At 41.4% G+C, this 22,873-nt stretch overlaps 1 protein-coding gene across 14 annotated transcripts in view; it reads right to left on the bottom strand.

Moving 5' to 3' along the window:
* The window catches only part of LOC105473037 (polyunsaturated fatty acid (12S)/(13S)-lipoxygenase, epidermal-type-like), an 85,184-nt gene that overhangs the window by 15,176 nt on the left and 47,135 nt on the right, over positions 1-22,873 (bottom strand). For 10 of the 14 annotated variants that reach the window (XM_071082249.1, XM_071082252.1, XM_071082247.1 and 7 more), the window contains one exon: positions 6,497-6,642. The exons of 1 other annotated variant lie outside the window; for it this stretch is intronic. The gene's annotated coding sequence lies outside the window, so the exon portion shown is untranslated. Of the gene's footprint in view, positions 1-5,693; positions 5,769-6,496; positions 6,643-8,141; positions 8,228-10,252; positions 10,343-22,873 lie in introns of those variants that run through there. 3 more of the 14 variants (XM_071082256.1, XM_071082254.1, XM_071082255.1) reach the window with 3 other exon arrangements.

Genomic DNA, 22,873 nt, shown 5'->3' with positions numbered 1-22,873 from the left:
GCTAACAATGAAAACAATTGAAGTCACAAACACAGAGAGTAGAAGGATACTTACCAGAGGCTGGGAAGCGTAATGCAGTGGGGGAGTGGGTAGGGCGTGGGGAATGGAGATGGTTAATGGTTACAAAAAAATTAGAAAGAATGAGTAAGACTTATTTGCTAGCACAACAGGGTGACTATAGTAAAAAATAATTTAATTACACATTTTAAAATAACTACAAGAGTATAACTGGATTTTTAAATTTTATTTTTATTTTTTTGAGACAGAGTCTCATTCTGTCACCCAGGCTGGAGTGCAGTGGCACAATCTCGGCTCACTGCAAGCTCTGCCTCCTGGGTTCATGCTGTTCTCCTGCCTCAGCCTCCTGAGTAGCTGGGACTACAGGCACCCGCCACCATGATTTTTTGTAACACAAAGGATAAATGCTTTATCCTTTAGCAAAGACGGATACTCCATTCTGATGTGATTATTATGCATTGCATGCTTTATTGAAATATCTCATGTAACTCATAAGTATATATATCCACTATGTACCCACAAAAATTAATATTAAACTTGTCCAGGTTACTTTGGGAATTCCCATCCCATTCTCACCACTGCAAAGCCTTTAGGCAGTAGGAAAATCCTCTAAATCAAAACAGTATTAAACTATCTTCAGATAAGGTCATTTTCTTTGAGTTGGACTTAAGGGTTTGAGACTACCTCATGGGAAGCACTTCAGAGTGTGGGATAATAGAGGAAGACTGGTGTAGTACTTAAGGCCATAGGGTTTTGAGGTGAACACACTTCAGTCACATTCTAGCCATGCCCCTAACTTGCTGTGTGACCCATGACACATTACTGAGGATACAGCCTCAGCCTCTATGTTCTCATCAATAAAATCAAAATACTGATACCTACATCATAGAGATACTCAACGATTAAAAAGGTTACTGTGCAAACTTGCTCTTAACACAGTCTATAAAATCTAATAAGCATTCAACAAATGACAGATATCATCATGACATACAAGGATACCTCAAGACTTAAGAGAGGAAGCCGAGCTTGTAACTAAAGCTGAAGAAGACCAGTGCACAAAATGGACCACCTCGAGATCATCAATTATAATGGTTGTCATGTTGTGGCCTCTTGAAACTGTAGTTTTGAAAATGAAACTACATATAATGAAGGGATACTCTTTCCTTTTTTTTTTGGAGATGGAGTTTTGCTCTGTTGCCCAGGTTGGAGTGCTGTGGCATGATCTCAGCTCACTGCAACCTCCGCCTCCCGGGTTCAAGCAATTCTCGTGCCTCAAACTCCCAAGTAGCTGGGATTTCAGGCGCACACCACCACGCCAGGCTAATTTTTGTATTTTTAGTAGAGACAGGGTTTCACCAGGTTGGCCAGGCTAGTCTCAAACTCCTGACCTCAAGTGATCCACCCACCTCGGCCTCCCAAAGTGCTGGGATTACAAGCATGAGCCACCGCGCCCAGCCATGAAGGGAGAAATTTTCTACACAAGTTAGTCTTAGGGGCATCTTCTCTAGAGCTTCAAGATCTTTACTAATTATTCTAACTTCTTATAGGACCCAGAGATGCCTCCTTAGGGTTTGAGAAGACCAAAATTAATGAAGACCTACAGTTAAATCTCAAAACACCTGGGGCCTATCACAGATGGAGAAATCAGAGAAAAGCTTTCAGATTGTAGTTCCACAGCCTTCACAACTAAAGTCAACTCATCAAAGACGTAAGAGTACCGACAACAAAGAGATGAATTAGTCTGTCTATAAATACCACTTAGAAAATAACTGGAAGGATTACCCAGGTTTAACTCTAGATGGCATCTGTTTTACCAGTTTTGTTAATGAGCTCTATACTAAACTGAGAGAGTTTATTCATACTGATTACATCATATTAATTATTTGCTCCTCTCCACCTGTTCTAATTCAAGTTACACCTATTTGTGGACCTAGAAGATAAGAGTAAAGCAGAGGGGTGATCTGCTTTTGACACACTTTCTGTTTCTCTCTTTGAGTTTCGTGCTTTCATACATCCTCTGTGAAAGAAGCCAAGAGAGAATGAAATTCCACTTAAGTAACTGGTCAAAGGTACTGCTGCCAAAATGCCCCTCTCTTTAAGATCCGTGTTTTAGCACAAACCAAAAAGATGTACAGGCATCTGAGTAATCTGAACAACTGATCCATGCAAACTCATGGATCTTCAACTGAAACAACTCATGGGAAATCACCCCAAGGCCTTGAAGTCACGTTGACGTCCCTACAACTTAGAGTAGCCTGGAGGACCTGGAGATTTATATCTCAAGGTCCAAAAAGAAAAATGTCAGCATCCCAGTGACTCCCCTTTGAGCAATCTGCTCTTGTGTGCCCCCACATACCCTTGAACACACGGGGTGAAATAATAATCCCAGTCAATGGGCACCCTATGACCTTTCTAATAGATACTAGAACCACCTACTCTACCCTTAACCCTCACAATTCCTTGCCATAATGCCTCAGTAGTGGGAGTGGATGATTTGCCTCTTTCTAAGCCCCTTTTGGTGTCTCTTGGATTCCATCATGCCCAACACAGTTTTTTGTTAAATTTCACAATCCCTGTTAACCTATTAGCAGGATTTACTTTCTATTTGGAATGTTAATATTTTTGTTTATCCAAAGTACTAATTCCTGAAGTCCTGGAACTCCTTCCCACTGGCCTTTATCCTCCAAAAACTCTGACAGATCACCCCAGTTTCCTTGCTCCCCTCATAATTCCCCAAGCCCTTGACATCCCTCAGTCAGAACATGCTCACTCACATCCATCAGTTTCTTTGGTTACAGGATCAACAGACATATTGGGGAAACAGGGCCCTTAAAGTAGAAATAGACCCCAGGATACCCCCTCCATGAACTACCCCAGTTTCCTTCAAAATCTGAAGCAAGTGAAAGTCTCAGATCCGTTTACTATTCAAGGATTCCTTGACAAAAGGTTCCTCATCCCTATTTGCAGTTCCTGTAATGCCTTTGTTTTCCTTGTACAACACCTAAGGTTAGACACTGCTAAAGAAAATGAAATGGCTGAGTGTAGTGTGATGAGTCACCCACCAGATTACTTAAGGCTATGTCTGCTGCCTGAACGCTGAAAGCTAGGCAATGAGTCAATGGCCCACTCAAGGAGCAGGTGTTCCTGAGAATCGAAACATCCCAGTGTATCTGAGAGCACACCAAGGAAAACAGTCCCATCGCACACACACAGTAGGCGAAGAGCCAGAAAATTAGCCTAAAAGCAGCTTAGAAAGGTGACTATAGTCAATAATAATTACACATTAATGTATATTTAAATGAATTTAAAATAACGAAGAGCATAATTGGATGGTTTATAACACAAAGAATAAATGCTTGAGGGGATGAGTACCTCATTTTCCATGATGTGTTTATTATGCATTGCATGCTGGTATCAAAACATCTCATGTACTCCATACACCTGCTATGAGGTGTACGAGTAGGTATACATCTACTATGCACCCACAAAAATTAATACAAAATTATTTGAAAGTAAAAATAAATAGATAAATGAAAAGCAGACAGGTGGCAGAGCAGACCTCCAGAGTTGTCCTGCTCCCTGCTGCTGCCCAGGAGTACCTGCAGGTAAGTCCCAGTAAACTCATCTACTCCTCAAACTGAACTTCTCTAAATCATTCTTTGGTGTCTTGGCTCCTTCCCAGTATGGGGGAACTTGCTTCTATACTGTTCTGGCTCTTTCCCGTAACAAATGGTGGTTGCTGGGAACTAGGGGGAGGAGGGCAAGGTGCAGAATAGGGAGCTGTTTCATGGGTGTAGTTTTGGTTTTGCAAGATGAAGAGTTCTGGAGAATGACTGCCAACGATGTGAATGTACTTAACACTACTGAGCTGTACACTTAAAAATGATTAGGATGGTACATCTTATGTATATTTTGTCACAATTAAGAAAACTTAAAAGTGTGCAAAAGAGCTGAACAGATATCTCGTGAAAGAAGGTAGACATATGGCAAATGAGTATGGGAAAAGATGCTCAAGTCATCTGCCATCAGGAAATCGCAAATGAAAACTACAGTGAGTTTTCATTTCCTGTAATGCCTTTGTTTTCCTTGTACAACACCTAAGGTTAGACACTGCTAAAGAAAATGAGGCCAAGTGCAGTGGCTCATGCCTGTAATCACAACACTGTGGGAGGCTGAGGTGGGAGGATTACTCGAGACCAGGAGTTCAAGACAAGCCTGGGCAACAAGACCCAATCTCTACAAAACAAATTTAAAAATTACTCATGTATGTTGGCATGTGCCTGTAGGCCCAGCTACTCTGGAGGTTGAGGCAGGAGGATTGCTTGAGCTCAAGAGGTGGAAGCTGCAGTGAGCCATGATTGTGCCACTACACTCCAGCCTGAGCAACAGAGCAAGACCCTGTCTCAAACACCAAAGATTAAATAAATAAACTACAACGAGATATCACTGACAATGCCAAATGCTGACAAGGATGAAGAGCAACAGGAACTTTCATTTACTGCTGGTAGGAATGTACAATGGCAGAGCCGCTTTGGAAAACTTGGGAAGTTTCCTACACACTAAATATACAGCTTTACCATCTGATCCAGCAGTTGTACTCCTAGATATTTAACTACTTATTTCAGCACAAAAACCTGCACATAAATGTTTATAGCGGTTTTATTCAACATTGTCAACAACTGGAAGCAACCAAGATGTCCTTCAATAGGTGAGTGAATAAACTGTGGTACAGTCATTTGATGGATCAGCAATTTTTAAAATGAGCTATCACACAATTAAAAGACATGGAGCTTCCTGCCACTGAGTTTAAGAAAATAAGACATGGAGGAACTTCACACTAGATGGCATTCTAGACAAGACAAAACTAGAGAGACAGTAAAAAGAGCAGCAGTTGGCAGAGGCTTGGAGAGAGCTGGAGAGGAATGAATAGGTAGAACACAGAGGGTGTTTAGGAAGTAAAACTATTCTGCATGAACGTGTAATGGAGAAATCATTATAAGTTTGTCAAAACCCTTAGAACCATACAATACTGAGAGTGAACTAATATAAACTATAGTCTTTAAATAGACTATATTTAACAATGTAAAGTATGTGAACTGTAATAACACTAAAGCAAGATGCTAATAATAGGGGAAACTGTGTAAAGAGGAACAGGGACATGTGGGAATTCTCTGTACTATATACTCAATTTTTCTGTAAATCAAATGCTGTTCTAAAAAATAAAGCCTATTGGCCAGGTGTGGTGGCTCACACCTGTAATTCCAGCACTTTGGGAGGCCAAGGTGGGCAGATCATGAGGTCAAGAGATCGAGACCAGCCTGGCCAACATGGTGAAACCCCATCTCTACTAAAAATACAAAAATTAGCAGGGCATGGTGGTGCACGCCTGTAATCCCAGCTACTCGGGAGGCTGAGGCAGGAGAATCTCTTGAATCCAGGAGGTGGAGGTTGCGTGAGCCAAGATCACGCTACTGCATTCCAGCGTGGGTGACAGAGCGAAACTCCATCTCAAATAGATAAATAAATAAATAAATAAAGCCTATTCAAAAGCTTAATGGGAAGAATATTAATTAGTCTAATACCTGCAAGCCATAAATAAACTAATGAAGCCTGGATTCCCTTTAGTTTCTAACCCTAAAACCATCCTCATTTCAATACTCCCTGACACCAATTACCTGACCGTTGACTCATGTTTCCACTTTCTCCAGTAAATTCCTCTGCCCTGAATCACAACATCTATTTGCCTTCACCTGCATCAACCCAAAATAATCAAAAGAATCAGAATCTAATTTAAAGGGAGTTTATTCAAGCACAAAGTGTGACTTTGTATTCTGATTTTGAGCTAATTTTATATCAAATTCAGGTGTTTCTTTAAGAGTTAATATAGAATGCTTTTGTTTAGTGCCACACTTTTTGCTACCTTATCAGCTAGCTAATTTTCTTTGCTTTCTGGGATATCTGATTTGAAATGGCCTGGAATTTTAATTATAACCAGTGACTATGGTAATAATATAGCTTTCAACAATTATGAAATGAGGTGCCCACTTTTTAAGGACTGAGCAGAAGAAGTTAAAAATCCTGTGTTTCCATAGTGCTTCAAAATCATGAGCTACTCTAAAGCATATCTACTCTCTATATGAATATTAGCAGTTATTCCTCTTGCCAATTGACAAGTCCTGACTAATGTAATTAATTCTGCTTGTTGAGCTCAGGTGGTGCCTAGAAGGTTAAAACTCCCTCCCCTCTTCCTCCTCTTCCTCCTCCTCCTCTTCTTCCCCTTCTTCCTCTCCTCCCTCCCCCTCCCCTTCCCTCCTCCCCCCCTCCCCTCCTCCCCACTCCTCCTTCCTCCCCCTCCCCTCCCTCCTCCTCCCTTCCCCTCCCCCTCTCTCCCCTCCCCCTCCCTTCCTTCCTTTTCTTTCTTCCCTTCTTCCCTTCCCTTTCTTTCTTTCTTTCCCAGTTAAAGATACTATTGTATAACCTGAGCAGTAAGTCCCAGATTTATCCTTTAGGTAAGATCTATCTGTAAACCAAACACCATCAGCAGTAGTAAGGGGGGTCTCTCAGAGGTCAGTTGTGGGAGAAAGAAGTTGATCAGTCATCACTTAGGGTTATGCAGTGTTTTCTCTGGAAATGGAGACAGAAGAGTTGCAGGATTTAGGTTATTACATCTAGAGATGTTGATATGAGAAGCTGAAAGAAGTAAAACTTCATATGAAACTAGTCTACTAACTGAATAATGTTGAGTATGACGCGAATTTAGCAAATGCTTTCACAGAATGAGGAACAAAACCACTAAGGGCTGTCACCATGAGAATTTCGTCAGTTGCTTCAACTAACAAAGCAGGGGCTGTTACAGCTCTCATGCAAGATGGAAATCCTCTTATTACAGAGTCTAACTGTTGGCTATAATACCCCACAGGTCTCTTTTGGGCTCCATGTTTTTTAGTTAGGATCCTTAAAATGTTTCCATCTCTTTCATGTACAAATACTGAAAACAGAAGGTTATAATCTGGATGCACCAAAGCTTGGGCATTAGCAAAGTCATTTTTGATCATTGCTGACATTACTTGATTTTCTTCTGTCCAATCAAGAGGGTCTGGAATGTTCTGTTTTAAAGAAGCATGTAAAGGCCAGGTTTTTATCTATTTATTTACGTGGAGTCTTACTCTTTTTGCCCAGGCTGAGTGCACTGGTGCAACCTCGGCTCACTGCAACCTCTGCCTCCTGGGTTCAAGCGATTCTCCTGCCCCAGCCTCCTGAGTAGCTGGGATTACAGGCACCCGCCACCACTCCCGGCTAATTTTTTTATCTTTAGTAGAGACAGGGTTTCACCATGTTGGCCAGGCTGGTCTCGAACTCCTGACCTCAGGTGATCCACCTGCCTCGGCCTCCCAAAGTGCTGGGATTACAGGCCTCATGTCTGAGCCACTGCACCTGGCCAAGGGGCAGGCTTTTAAAGAAAAGTTTGGGATCCAAGTTTTTAAATGTCTCGCCAGCCCCCAAAACTCTCGCAGCTGTTTCTTGGTTCTTCGTGGCAGAAGAGCTAAAATTCCTTTCAGTCTGTATGGACTAATAGAAAGTCCTTCCTTACATATTAGGTGGCCTAAGCACTTCACTTGTTTTTGACAGGATTGGTGTTTTTCCTTAGAAGCTTTGTGTCCCTTTAAGGCTAATTGTTGTAACAAGTGAATCCCATTTTTAAGAAATACTTGCTTCTCCTCTGAGCAGAGGAGTAAATTGCCTGTGTATTTTATTAAAAGGAATTTTCAAGAAGTCAATATCTGGGAGATCTGCTTTTAATATTCGTGAAAAGTAAGCTGGGCTCTCAGTTCATCCCTGAGGCATGACTGTTCACATGTATTGTCTGCCTTCCCAAGTGAAGGTGAAGAGAAATGGATTCTTTTTTATCTGTGGGAATCCTAAAGAATGTACTACATACGTCTATTACGGTAAAGAACAGCTTCAGCCGGGTGCAGTGGCTCATGCCTATAGTCCCAGCAATTTGGGAAGCCGAGGCAGGTGGATGGCTTGAGCCCGGGAGTTCCAGACCAGCCTGGGTAACAAGGGGGAAAACCCCATCTCTACAAAATATACAAAAGGTAGCCAAGTGTTGTTGTGCGCACCTGTAGTTCCAGCTATACAGGAGGCTGAGGTGGGAGAATTGCTTGATCCCAGGAGATTGAGGCTGCAGTGAGCTGTAATCACATTGCACTCCAGCCTGGGCGACAGAGTAAGACCCTGTCTCAAAGTAAAAAGAAAAGAACTCTGCTTCAGTTGGGATGTCAGTCAACAACAGATGGAAGTTTGGCCCTCCTGGGTGTCAAAGAGTGACTATGTTTTTAATTGCTCTCAGATTCTGTACAAACCTCCACCCTCTACCATTTGCTCTCCTTCAGGAAGGACTGGAGTGTTACATTGGCTGTTATAGGGAATAATCAAGTCCTATTTTTAAATAATCTGAGGCCGGGCGCGGTGGCTCACGCCTGTAATCCCAGTACTTTGGGAGGCCCAGGCGGGCGGATCACGAGGTCAGGAGATGGAGATCAATGGAGATCATCCTGGCTAACATGGTGAAACCCCGTCTCTACTAAAAGTACAAAAAATTAGCCGGGCATGGTGGCGGGAGCCTGTAGTCCCAGCTACTCGGGAGGCTGAGGCAGGAGAATGGCGTGAACCCAGGAGGCGGAGCTTGCAGTGAGCTGAGATTGTGCTACTGCACTCCAGCCTGGGCAACAGAGTGAGACTCCGCTTCAAAAAAATTAAATAAATAAATAAATAAATAAATAATCTGAAACTATAGGCTTTATACCCTTTGGGGCTTCAGTTCTTAGAGGCTATTGTTTAAGTTTTGGAAGGGGTTTTGATGAATCTATTGAACTTTGATTGGGGTAGGCGAGATAAATTTCCCAAAATCACTGGAAGACTTTAACCATGATTGATTAGGCACTACCTTTAGCAGATTGTATAATTTTTTACTACTCAATAATTTAGTGTCTTCTATGTCAATACGGATTGCAATTGGATTAGATTTTGACAAAAGTATGTCTAGTAACTCAGTTTTATCATCTAATTCTAAATACATTTTCCTCTTTTGAGGAGAAAGAAATGTAGGTATTAAATAATTCTAAGTCTCTTGGAGTATTTGTTTCACCTACAGATTGAATTGTTTGTTTACTTCAAGGAATGGGACCTTGTAGTAAGGTGGGATTTACAGATAAGGTGATTCCAGTCTGTTAATAAGATCTTGTGTTCTCCATTTAAAATAACTTTTATTCATCTTAAAATAGAGCCAGGGTCATAAGCTCAAATATTTAATTGCGATTTTCTGGCAAAACCAGAAAACTAGGACTCCAAGGGTCCTAGTGAGGATCAGGAAATTCCTTAATTATACCTTTAAGTTCTGCCTTTGACCATGACTGATAAACTAGGGCAGGTTAATCTCTACCAGACACTGGCTGTTCCAGAGATGGAGCCAGAGCAGTAGAAGCAGCGGGAGGAGAAAGAGGAGGTAGTTCTAGGTAAAGTAGACCAGGTAATAAAGGATAAATAGAAGGAGGAGCTGAGGGAGGAGGAGGAGAAATTTCAGCTGTCTTTTAACATTTGGAAATTGTTCTAGATAACTTTTTATTCTCCTTTTGTAAAGAGGAGAATAAATCTCTTTTGAATGCTTTAAATACCATTGAAAATAACTCTCCTAAATATTCTGTTTTGTCCTAGAACCAGCTTTTTCTAACTGAGCACACAGGTAAATTAGCTGAAGCATCCCACTTTGGCCATTGCAATTTTAGTTTTTCACAAGTTATGTGCAACCATTTTCTAAATAATGACAAGAAGCGGTACCCTAAGTTTTATACATGAGTTCAGCTGGAGTTTCTAAAGGTGGATCTCTCCTTAAGGAGAAAGACTTGATTTTGGAGGGATGATTGTCCATAATTTGAGTTCTCTTGTTAAGTGACCAAAGACCGTGGAAATGGAAATGTGGTCACTCAAGAAGAGTTTAGCTATGTCAACTGAACCATGCTTCAGAACCTAGAAAATATAAAACCACAAATTTATTTTAAGCCACAAAGATTTGCTTCCTCTTTTCAAAGAGAAACACTCCTTCACCAAATTTGAACAAGATAAAAGGCTGAAAATTTTTGCAAATGAAACAAAATCTTATCCTGAAAGGAATGTGAAATTACAAATCTGAAAGCCACAGAATCTCTAGGGAAATAATAAATGAAACTCCTACTTTTAAAAGTAGCGCTTCAGTTTCACTTTTGTTGACTGTGGAATCAGGACGCTTCAACAGAGTCTGCATCTCAGCCAAAACCAGAGAGATTCGAAATCTGAGAGAAGCCAGGCCAGAGACCCTCTCCAGCTCCAATGAAGTCAAAGAAGCGAAAGCCACTTGTGCTATACCAAAGCGCCAAATGTCAGCAAAGCAGTGAAGATTGCAGAAGGCTTGCTTCAGGTCCCATCTGCAGGTTATCAAATGCCAACCTAAAATAATTAAAAGAGTCAGAGCCTAGTTTAAAGAGAGTTCATTCACACACAGAATGTGAGGATGGTTCACCCAGAAACCCCAACTCCAAAGGAATAGAGTCAGCCATCCGAAGTACGGAAGTTAAGATTTCGTTTACATAGGCAGAGACAGAGCAGTTTTTAGCAGGATTGCATTATTCATGTAGGGTTGGCACGTAGTTACAGCAATTTGATTATTTACATGCAGTGTTTCTTATGAGTAAGGATACATGTAACACTTTTTTTTTTTGCAAAGGCTGCAATAATCATAGGTTTTCTGTCATCTTGTCTAAGCAAATCAGGACAATAAAGGGGGAATTAATCTACAACAACCGTCATTAATTAAGAAGGCAGAAAGCTTTTGTCCCCGCCATCATTTAATTCTCTCTAGTCATTGAACAGATCAAGAAAGATAAGAAAATGAGTTAGCCTATTATAATATGAGAACAGAAGTTGTGACCATGCATAACTCAGATCACAGTCACATCTCTATCAAGGCTTAAAAGTATTCTTTGGGGGTCCAACAGCTTTTAAATTTATTTTCACACCTGGTGAAATTAGCAGTACACTTGGACTATTATGCCTCATGGATTAGCAGCCTTTTTTTCCCCAGACATTAACTGCAAATTTAGAGAGAAGCCATGATGGCTGACTAGATGCAGCCAGGAAGAGCACCTCCCACTGAGACACCAGACCACAGGGAAGACTGCCATACTCCTAGCAGATCTTCAGAGGGAAGGCATTGAGAGTGGACAGAGGAAAGATGCAGACCCTGAACTGAAGCTGGAAAAAAGCTCCTCTAGGTGGCTTTAGCCTTTGGTGGCTGCCAGACCTGGACAGAGAAGAGAGGTCTTGCCCATGACATGGGACCAGTTTGATCTGAGTGTGTGCCTGTTTACCAGCCTCTCCTGGGGCTCCAGCCTTGCCGCATCTGCTTGCAGCACAGCCTCAGATGCCAAACCAGGGTGCTTCCAAGGGCCGTCATAATAACTCCTTCACCAGCTCACCATGCCTAACTCTGGTTCCAGCAGGCCAGTCTCCACTGTTGTGCAATCAACCACTTTACAGCCTCTCCCCACTGCAGCCTCCTCTCACCACTTTGCCAGCACAGACTCACCCACAGCCAACGCTCACAGCTTTGTCAGTATGAGTGCGGGCAGATCTCCCCTCCCCTCCCCCGCTAGCACACGTGTGGACACACTGCTACTCCATCACCATCAGCACAAGCATGCGTACAGACACCACCACCCCGCCCCAACTAGTGCCCGGTTCACACTGACGCATGCATATCCCACCATGTCATCACCACCAGCGCCAGTGCATGCACGGATGCTGCCATCCCACCCCCACTGGTGCCCTGCCATTGCTGATGTGCAGGCACCCTACTGTGCTGCTGTGGCTGCTGGCAAACACATGCGAGCATGGATCCCACTGCCACTGCCACAACAAAGCACTTTGGCCAGCACCCTACCGGCAGAGTGTTGTGGCCGCTGAGCCAGGAACACCTCAGCCCCCCTTATTGCAGCAAGTTTCTAACCTCGAGGGGCCACAGAACAAAGCTAGGACCCAGTACTAGCCCCCCAGAGTTAGCACATGCAGACCAGGAGTGATGAACTGAGCCTTGGCTCCCTGAAATATTTTAAACAAGACAGTTGACTGAACCCATGGTGTACCACAGTCAAACCCTCAAGGCATCAAAGAATAAAAAATCAAAAAACTCCATGCAAAGGAAAGCAACTTCAAAGATCAAAGGAACATCAGCCCACACAAATGAGAAAGAACTAGCTCAAGAACTTTGGCAACTCAAAAAGCCACAATGTCGTCTCACCTTCAAATGACCACACTAGTTCTTTGGCAGTGGTTCTTAACTTGGCTGAAATGACTGAAATCAAAGACACAGAATTCAGAATCTGGATAGGAATGAAGATCATTGAGATTCATGAGAAAGTCAAAACCCAATCAAGCCTGGCACGGTGGCTCACGCCTGTAATCCCAGCACTTTGGGAGGCCGAGGTGGGTGGATCACAAGGTCACAAGACCAGCCTGGCCAAGATGGTGAAACCCTGTCTCTACTAAAACACACACACACACACACACACATACACACACACGCGCGCGCGCCAGGCATGGTGGCAGGTGCCTGTAATCCTAGCTACTTGGGAGGCTGAGGCAGAGAATTACCTGAACTTGGGAGGCGGAGTTTGCAGTGAGCTGAGATTGTAACACTGCACTCCAGCCTGGGTGACACAGCAAGACTCTGTCTCCAAAAACAACCACCACTACCACTACTACCACCACCAAACAAAAAACCCAATCAATTGAATTTAAGGAATCCAATAAAATGATACAAGAGATGAAAGATGAAATAGCCATTTAAAAAAAGAATCAAAATGAGCTGAGAAAGCCAAAAACTCTGTATAAGAATTGCATGATTCAATTTCAAGTATTTACGGCAGAATAAACCAAGTGGAGAAAAGAATCTCAGAGCTTAAAGACAAGTTGTCTGAATCAACTCAGTCAGACAAAAATAAAAAAAATAAAATAAAAAAGATAAACACAATCTCCAAGAAGGCTGGGCATGGTGGCGCATGCCTGTAATCCCAGCACATTGGGAGTCCAAGGCAGGAGGATCACCTGAGCCCAGGAGTTCGAGGCCAGCCTAGGCAACATAGCGAGACACCCCCATCTCTATTTTATTAAATAAAAAAAATTTTAAAACCTCTGAGCAATATAGGGTTATGTAAAGAGACAAAATATATGACTTATTGGTGTCCCTGAAAGAGAGAGATTTGGTAAACATATTTGAGGGTATTGTCCATGAAAATTTCCCCAACCATGGTAGAGAGACTGACATTCAAATTCAGGAAATACAGAGAACCCCTGTGAGAAACTGTATAGGACAACCATCCCCAAGACACATAGTCATCAAATTTTTCAAGGTCGACATGAAATAAAAAATATTAAAGGCAGCTAGAGAGAAGGAGCAAGTCACCTACAAAGGGAACCACATCAGCTTAACGGCAGTCCTTCCAGCAGAAACCCTACAAGCCAGAAGGCACTGGGGGCCTATATTCACAGCATGCTTAAGGAAAAGACATTCCAACCAATAAATTTCATATCCAGCCAAACTAAGCTTTGTAAGCAAAGGAGAAATAAGATCCTTTTCAGACAAGCAAATGCCAAGGGAATTCATTACCGCCAGACCTGCCTTACAAGAGGTCCTTAAGGGAGTGCTAACTATGGAAGCAAAAACTGTTGCCAGCCACCACAAAAAAATACATTAAGTACATAGACCACTGACACCATAAAGCAACTACACAATCAAGTCTGCATGATAACCAGCTAATATCACAATAACAGTATCAAACCTGCACATATCAATTAACCTTGAATATAAAGGTGCAAAATGCCCCACTTAAAAGACACAGAGTAGCGAGTTAAAAAACCAAACCCAACTATATGCTGTCTTCAAGAGACCCATCTCGCATGCAATGACACCCATAGGTTCAAAGTCAAGGGATGGAGAAAAATCTACCAAGCAAATGTAAAACAAAAAAGGCAGGGGTTGCTATTCTAATTTCAGAGAAAATAGACTTTAAACCAACAGTCAAAAATGACAAAGAAGGTAAAAGATTTAATTTAACGAGAAGAATTAACTATCCTAAATATGTATGCACCCAACATAGGAATACCTAGATTCATGAAACGAGTCTTAGAGAGCTACAAAGAGACTTAGAAAACCACACAATAATAGAGGAAGACTTTGATCCCTCTGCTGATAGTGTTAGACAGATTATTGAGGCGGAAAACTAAGAATGATATTCGGGACCTGAACTCAACACTTAACCAAATGGACCTAACAACATCTCCAGAACTCTCCACCCCGAAACAACAGAATATGCATGCTTCTTATCTGTACATGGCACACACTCTAAAATTGGCTACATAATCGGCCATAAAAATGATTTTCAGCAAATTCAGAAAAACTGAATAGACCAATCACACTCCCAGACCACAGGGCAATAAAAATAGAATCAATACTAGAAGATTGCACAAAACCATACAATTATATGGAAATTAAACAACCTGCTCCTGAATGACTTCTGGGTAAACAAGGAAATTAAGGCAGGTATCAAGAAATTCTTTGAAACTAATAAAAACAAAAAACATATCAGAATCTCTGAAACATACCCAAAGCAGTATTAAGCAGAAAGTCGAATCCTCACATCAAAAAGTTAGAAAGATCTCAAATTGACACCCTAATATCACACCTAGAGGAATTAGAAAAGCAAGAGGAAACCAACTCCAAAGCTAGCAGAAGATGAGAAATAACCAAAATCAGAGATGGACTGAATTGAGACTTGGGAAACCATACAAAAGATCAACAAAATCGTAAATTGTTTCCTTGAAAAAATAAATAAGATTGGTAGACCACTAGCTAGACTAATAAAGAAGAGAGATCTAAGGACACACAATCAGAAATGTCAGAAATCACTTTACCACTGACTCCAAAGAAATAAAAAGGGGGAAAAAACCCCTCAGAAATGATTATGAGCACCAGTGCACACAAACTAAGAAACCTACAAGAAATGGATAAAGTTCCTAGAAACATACAACCTCCCAAGATTGAACCAGTAAGAAATTGAAATCCTGGTCCCAAAATTGAATCAGTAAAAAAAAAAAAAAAAAAAAAAATTCCCTACCTACCAGGAAAAGCCCAGGACCAGATGGATTCACAACTAAATTCTACCAGATGTCTAAAGTAAAGATCTAGTACCTACTGAAACAATTCCAAAAAGCTGAGAGGGAGGGACTCCTCCCTCACTTATTGTTTGAAGGCAGACTAATTCTGATACCAAAACCTGGCAGAGACAGCAGGGCTTGGTGGCTCATGCCTGTAATCCCAGCACTCTGGGAGGCCGAGGCAGGTGGATCATGAGGTCAGGAGATCAAGAACACGGTGAAACCCTGTCTGTACTAAAAAAAAAAAAAAATACAAAAAATTAGCTGGGCATGGTGGCAGGTGCCTGTAGTCCCAGCTACTCGGGAGGCTGAGGCAGGAGAATGGTGTGAACCCGGGAGGCGGAGTTTGCAGAGAGCTGAGATTGCGCCACTGTAGTCCAGCCTGAGTGACAGAGCGAGATTCTGTTTTGAAAAACAAAAACAAAAACAAAAACCTGGCAGAGACACACAAAGAAAGAAAACTTCAGACCAACATCCTTGATGAATATAGATCCAAAAATTTTCAACAGATTACTGGCAATCCGAATTCATCATCACATCAAAAAGCTAACCCACCACAATCAAGTAGGCTTTATTCATGAGATGCAAGGTTGATTCAATATATGCAAATCAATAAATGTGATTCGTCACATAAACAGAACTAAAGACAAAAACCACATGATTATCTAAGGCTTTCAATAAAATTCAACATCACTTCATGTTAAAAACCTCAACCAACTAGGCACTGAAGGAACATAACACAAAATAATAAGAGCCACCTATGCAAACCTACAGCCAACATCATACTGAATGCGCAAAAGTTGGAAGCATTCCTTTTGAAAACCAGAAAAAGACAAGGATGCCCTCTGTCATCACTCTTATTCAACATGCTTCCGGAAGTCCTAGTCAGGGCAATCAGGCCATAGAAAAAAATAAAACACATTCAAATTAGAAGGCAGGAAATCAAACTATCCCTGTTTGCAGATAATGTGATTTTATACTTAGAAAACCCCATAGTCTCTGCCCAGGGCTCCTAGATCGGATAAACAACTTTAGCAAAGTTTCAGAATACAAAATCAATGTATGAAAATCAGAAGCATTTTTATACACCAACAACATCCAAGCTGAGAGTCAAATCAAGAATGCAATCCCATTCACAATAGCCTCACACAAAAATAAATTCATAGGAATATACTTAACCAGGGCAGTGAAAGATCTCTACAATGAGAATTACAAACACTACTGAAAGAAATCCAAGATGACACAAACAAATGGAAAAACATTCCATGCTCATGGATAGGAAAAATCAATGTTGCTAAAATGACCATATTCTCCAAAGCAGTTTACAGATTTAATGCTATTCCTATCAAACAACCAATGACATTTTTCATAGAATTACAAAAAACTATTCTAAAATTCATAGGAAACCAAAAAATAGCCTGAATAGCCAGAGTAATCCTAATCATAAAGTACAAAGTGGAGGAGGTTCCAAGATGGCCAAATAGGAACAGCTCCAGTCTGCAGCTCCCAGCGTGAGCGACATAGAAGATGGGTGATTTCTGCATTTCCAACTGAGGTACTGGGTTCATCTCGCTGGGGCTTGTAAGACAGTGGGAGCAGCCCATGGAGCAGGGTGGGGCATCGCCTCACCCAGGGAGCGCAAGGGGTCAGAGAATTCCCTTTCCTAGCAAAGGGAAGCTGTGACAGATGGTACCTGGAAAATCGGGACACTCCCGGGACCCTAATACTATGCTTTTCCAATGGCCTTAGCAAATGGCACACCAGGAGATTATATCCTGTGCCTGGCTCGGAGGGTCCCACGCCCACGAAGTCTTGCTCACTGCTAGCACAGCAGTCTGAGATCGAGCTGCAAGGTGGCAGTGAGGCTGAGGGAGGGGCGTCTGCCATTGCTGACGCTTGAGTAGGTAAAGCGGCTGGGAAGCTCAAACTGGGTGGAGCCCACCGCAGCTCAAGGAGGCCTGCCTGCCTCTGTAGACTCCACCTCTGGGGGCAGGGCATAGCTGAACAAAAGGCAGCAGAAACTTCTGCAGACTTAAACGTCCCAGTCTGACACCTTTGAAGAGAGTAGTGGCTCTCCCAGCATGGAGTTTGAGATCTGAGAACGGACAGACTGCCTCCTCAAGTGGGTGCCTGATCCCTGAGTAGCCTAACTGGGAGACACCTCCCAGTAGGGGCTGACTGACACCTCATACAGCCAGGTGCCCCTCTGAGATGAAGCTTCCAGAGGAAGGATCAGTCAGCAGCATCTGCCATTCTGCAATATTTGCTGTTCTGCAGCCTCCACTGGTGATATCCAGGCAAACAGGGTCTGGAGTGGACCTCCAGCAAATGCCAACAAACCAGCAGCTGAGGGTCCTGACTGTTAGAAGGAAAACTAACAAACAGAAAGGACATCCACACCAAAACCCCATCTGTACGTCCCCATCATCAAAGACCAAAGGTAGATAAAGCCACAAAGATGGGGAGAAACCAGAGCAGAAAAGCTGAAAATTCTAAAAATCAGAGTGCCTCTTTCCCTGCAAAGGAACACAGCTTCTCACCAGCAACGGAACAAAGCTGGATGGAGAATGACTTTGACGAGTCGAGAGAAGAAGGTTTCAGATGATCGGTAATAACAAACTTCTCCAAGCTAAAGGAGGATGTTTGAACCCATTCCAAAGAAGCTAAAAACCTTGAGAAAAGATTAGACGAATGGCTAACTAGAATAAACAGTGTAGAGAAGTCCTCAAATGACCTGATGGAGCTGAAAACCATGGTACAAGAACTACATGATGCATGCACAAGCTTCAGTAGCTGATTTGATCAAGTGGAAGAAAGGGTATCAGTGATTGAAGATCAAATGAATGAAATGAAGCAAGAAGTTTAGAGAAAAAAGAGTAAAAAGAAATGAACAAAGTCTCCAAGAAATATGGGACTATGTGAAAAGACCAAATCTACGTCTGATTGGTATACCTGAAAGTGATGGGGAGAATGGAACCAAGTTGGAAAACACTCTTCAGGATATTATCCAGGAGAACTTCCCCAACCTAGCAAGGCAGGCCAACATTCAAATTCAGGAAATACAGAGAACACCACAAAGATACTCCTCAAGAAGGGCAACTCCAAGGCATATAATTGTCAGATTCACCAAAGGTGAAATGAAGGAAAAAATGTTAAGGGCAGCCAGAGAGAAAGGTCGGGTTACCCAAAAAGGGAAGCCCATCAGACTAACAGCAGATCTCTCAGCAGAAACTCTACAAGCCAGAAGAGAGTGGAGGCCAATATTCAACATTCTTAAAGAAAAGAATTTTCAACCCAGAATTTCATGTCCAGCCAAACTAAGCTTCCTAAGTGAAGGAGAAATAAAATCCTTTACAGACAAACAAATGCTGAGGAATTTTGTCACCACCAGGCCTGCCTTACAAGAGCTCCTGAAGGAAGTACTAAACATACTAAACATGGAAACGAACAACTAATACCAGCCACTGCAAAAACATGCCAAATTGTAAAGACCATCAATGCTAGGAAGAAACTGCATCAACTAGCGAGCAAAATAACCAGCTAACATCATAATGACAGGATCAAAGTCACATATAACAATATTAACCTTAAACGTAAATGGGCTAAATGCTCCAATTAACAGACACAGACTGGGATAAAGAGTCAAGACCCAACAGTGTGCTGTATTCAGGAGACCCATTTCACAAGCAGAGATACATATAGACTCAAAATAAAGGGATGGAGGAAGATCTACCAAGCTAATGGAAAACAAAACAAAAAAAAAAGCAGGAGTTGCAATCCTAGTCTCTTATAAAACAGACTTTAAACCAACTAGGATCCAAAGAGACAAAGAAGGCCATTACATAATGGTAAAGGGATCAATTCAACAAGAAGAGCTAACTATCCTAAATATATATGCACCCAATACAGGAGCACCTAGATTCATAAAGCAAGTCCTTAGAGACCTACAAAGAGACTTAGACTCCCACACAAGAATACTGGGAGACTTTAACAACATCCCACTGTCAACATTAGACAGATCAATGAGACAGAAGTTAACAAGGATATCCAGGAATTGAACTCAGCTCTGCACCAAGCAGACCTAATAGACATCTACAGAACTCTCCACCCCAAATCAACAGAATATACATTCTTCTCAAGACCACATCGCCCTTATTCCAAAACTGACCACATAGTTGGAAGTAAAGCACTCCTCAGCAAATGTAAAAGAACAGAAATTATAACAAACTGTCTCTCAGACCACAGTGCAATCAAACTAGAACTCAGGATTAAGACACTCACTCAAAACCGCTCAACTACATGGAAACTGAACAACTAGCTCCTGAATGATTGCTAGGTATATAACGAAATGAAGGCAGAAATAAAGATGTTCTTTGAAACCAATGAGAACAAAGACACAATATACCAGAATCTCTGGGACACATTTAAAGCAGTGTGTAGAGGGAAATTTATAGCACTAAATGGCCACAGGAGAAAGCAGGAAATATCTAAAATTGACACCCTAACATCACAAGTAAAAGAACTAGAGAAGCAAGAGCAAACACATTCAAAAGCTAGCAGAAGGAAAGAAATAACTAAGATCAGAGCAGAACTGAAGGAGATAGAGACACAAAAAGCCCTTCAAAAAAATCAGTGAATCCAGGAGCTGGTTTTTTGAAAACATCAACAAAATTGATAGACCGCTAGCCATAGTAATAAAGAATAAAAGAGAGAAGAATCAAATAGATGCAATAAAAAATGATAAAGGGGATATCACTGCCGATCCCACAGAAATACAAACTACCATCAGTGAATACTTTAAACACCTCTATGCAAATAAACTAGAAAATCTAGAAAAAATGGATAAATTCCTGGACACATATACCCTCCCAAGACTAAACCAGGAAGAAGTTGAATCCCTGAATAGACCAATAACAGGTTCTGAAATTGAGGCAATAATTAATAGCCTACCAACCAAAAAAAGTCCAGGACCAGACAGATTCACAGCCAAATTCTACCAGAGGTGCAAAGAGGAGCTGGTACCATTCCTTCTGAAACTATTCCAATCAATAGAAAAAGAGGGAATCCTCCCTAATTCATTTTATGAGGCCAACGTCATCCTGATACCAAAGCCTGGCAGAGACACAACAAAAAAAGAGAATTTTAGACCAACATCCCTGATGAACATTGATGCAAAAAATCCTCAGTAAAATACTGGCAAACCAAATTCAGCAGCACATCAAAAAGCTTATCCACCACAATCAAGTTGACTTCGTCCCTGGGATGCAAGGCTGGTTCAACATATGCAAATCAATAAATGTAATCCATCATATAAACAGAACCAAAGACAAAAACCACATGATTATCTCAATAGATGCAGAAAAGGCCTTCAACAAAATTCAACAGCCTTTCATGCTAAAAAAAAAACTCCCAATAAACTAGGTATTGATGGGATGCATCTCAAAATAATAAGAACTATTTATGACAAACTCACAGCCAATATCATACTGAATGGGCAAAAACTGGAAGCACACCCTTTGAAAACTGGCACAAGACAGGGATGCTCTCTCTCACCACTCCTATTTAACATAGTGTTGGAAGTTCTGGCCAGGGTAATCAGGCAAGAGAAAGAAATAAAGGGTATTCAATTAGGAAAAGAGGAAGTCAAATTGTCCCTGTTTGCAGATGACATGATTGTGTCTTTAGAAAACCCCATCATCTCAGTCCAAAATCTGCTTAAGCTGATAAGCAACTTCAGCAACATCTCAGGATACAAAATCAATGTGCAAAAATCACAAGCATTCCTATACACCAATAACAGAGAGCCAAATCATAAGTGAACTCCCATTCACAATTGCTTCAAAGAGAATAAAATACCTAGGAATCCAACTTACAAGGGATGTAAAGGACCTATTCAAGGAGAACTACAAATCACGCTCAACGAAATAAAAGAGGACACAAACAAATGGAAGAACATTCTATGCTCATGGATAAGAAGAATAAATATTGTGAAAATGGCCATACTGCCCAAGGTAATTTATAGATTCAATGCCATCCCCATCAAGCCACCAATGACTTTTTTCACATAATTGGAAAAAACTACTTTAAGGTTCATATGGAACCAAAAAGAGCCTGCATCGCCAAGACAATCCTAAGTCAAAAGAACAAAGCTGGAGGCATCATGCTACCTGACTTCAAACTATACTACAAGGCTACAGTAACCAAAATAGCATAGTACTGGTACCAAAACAGATATAGACCAATGGAACAGAATAGAGCCCTCGGAAATAATAGCATGCATTTACAACCATCTGATCTTTGACAAATCTGACAGAAACAAGAAATGGGGAAAGGATTCCCTGTTTAATAAATGGTGCTAGGAAAACTGGCTAGTCGTATGTAGAAAGCTGAAACTGGATCCCTTCCTTACACCTTATACAAAAATTAATTCAAGATGGATTAAAGACTTAACCGTTAGACCTAAAACCATTAAAACCCTAGAAGAAAACCTAGGCAATACCATTCAGGCCATAGGCATGGGCAAGGACTTCATGACTAAAATAACAAAAGCAATGGCAACAAAAGCCAAAATTGACAAATGGGATCTAATTTAACTAAAGAGCTTCCGCCCAGCAAAAGAAACTACCATCAGAGTGAACAGGCAACCTACAGAATGGGAGAAAATTTTTACAATCTACCCATCTGCCAAAGGGCTAATATCCAGAATCTACAAAGAACTTAAAGAAATTTACAAGAAAAAATCAAACAACCCCATCAAAAAGTGGGCAAAGGATATGAACAGACACTTCTCAAAAGAAGACATTTATGCAGACACATGAAAAAATGCTCATCATCACTGGTCATCAGAGAAATGTAAATCAAAACCACAATGAAATACCATCTCACATCAGCTAGAATGGCGATCATTAAAAAGCTGGGAAACAACAGGTGATGGAGAGGATGTGGAGAAATAGGAATGTTTTTACACTGTTGGTGGGACCGTAAACTAGTTCAACCATTGTGGAAGACAGTGTGGCAATTCCTCAAGGATCTAGAACTAGAAATACCATCTGACCTAGCAATCCCATTACTGGGCATATACCCAAAGGATTATAAATCATACTGCCATAAAGACACACGCGCACGTATGTTTACTGTGGCACTATTCACAATAGCAAAGACTTGGAACCAACCCAAATGTCCATCAATGATATACTGGATTAAGAAAATGTGGCACATATACACTATGGAATACTATGCAGGCATAAAAAAGTTCATGTCCTTTGTAGGGACATGGATGAAGCTAGAAACCATCATTATGAGGAAACTATTGCAAGGACAGAAAACCAAACACCACATGTTCTCACTCATAGGTGGGAACTGAACAATGAGAACACCTGGACACAGGGTGGGAACATCGCACACTGGGGCCTGTTATGGGGTAGGGGGAGGGGGGAGGGATAGCATTAGGAGATATACCTAATGTAAATGATGAGTTAACGGGTGCAGCACACCAACATGGAACATGTATACATATGGAACAAACCTGCATGTTGTGCACATGTACCCTAGAACTTAAAGTATAATTTAAAAAATAAAGTACAAAGCTGAAGACATCATACTACTT

Source organism: Macaca nemestrina, chromosome 17 (genome assembly GCF_043159975.1).
Source record: "Macaca nemestrina isolate mMacNem1 chromosome 17, mMacNem.hap1, whole genome shotgun sequence".
Lineage (NCBI taxonomy): Eukaryota > Metazoa > Chordata > Mammalia > Primates > Cercopithecidae > Macaca > Macaca nemestrina.
This window is presented reverse-complemented; position numbering and strand designations above follow the sequence as displayed.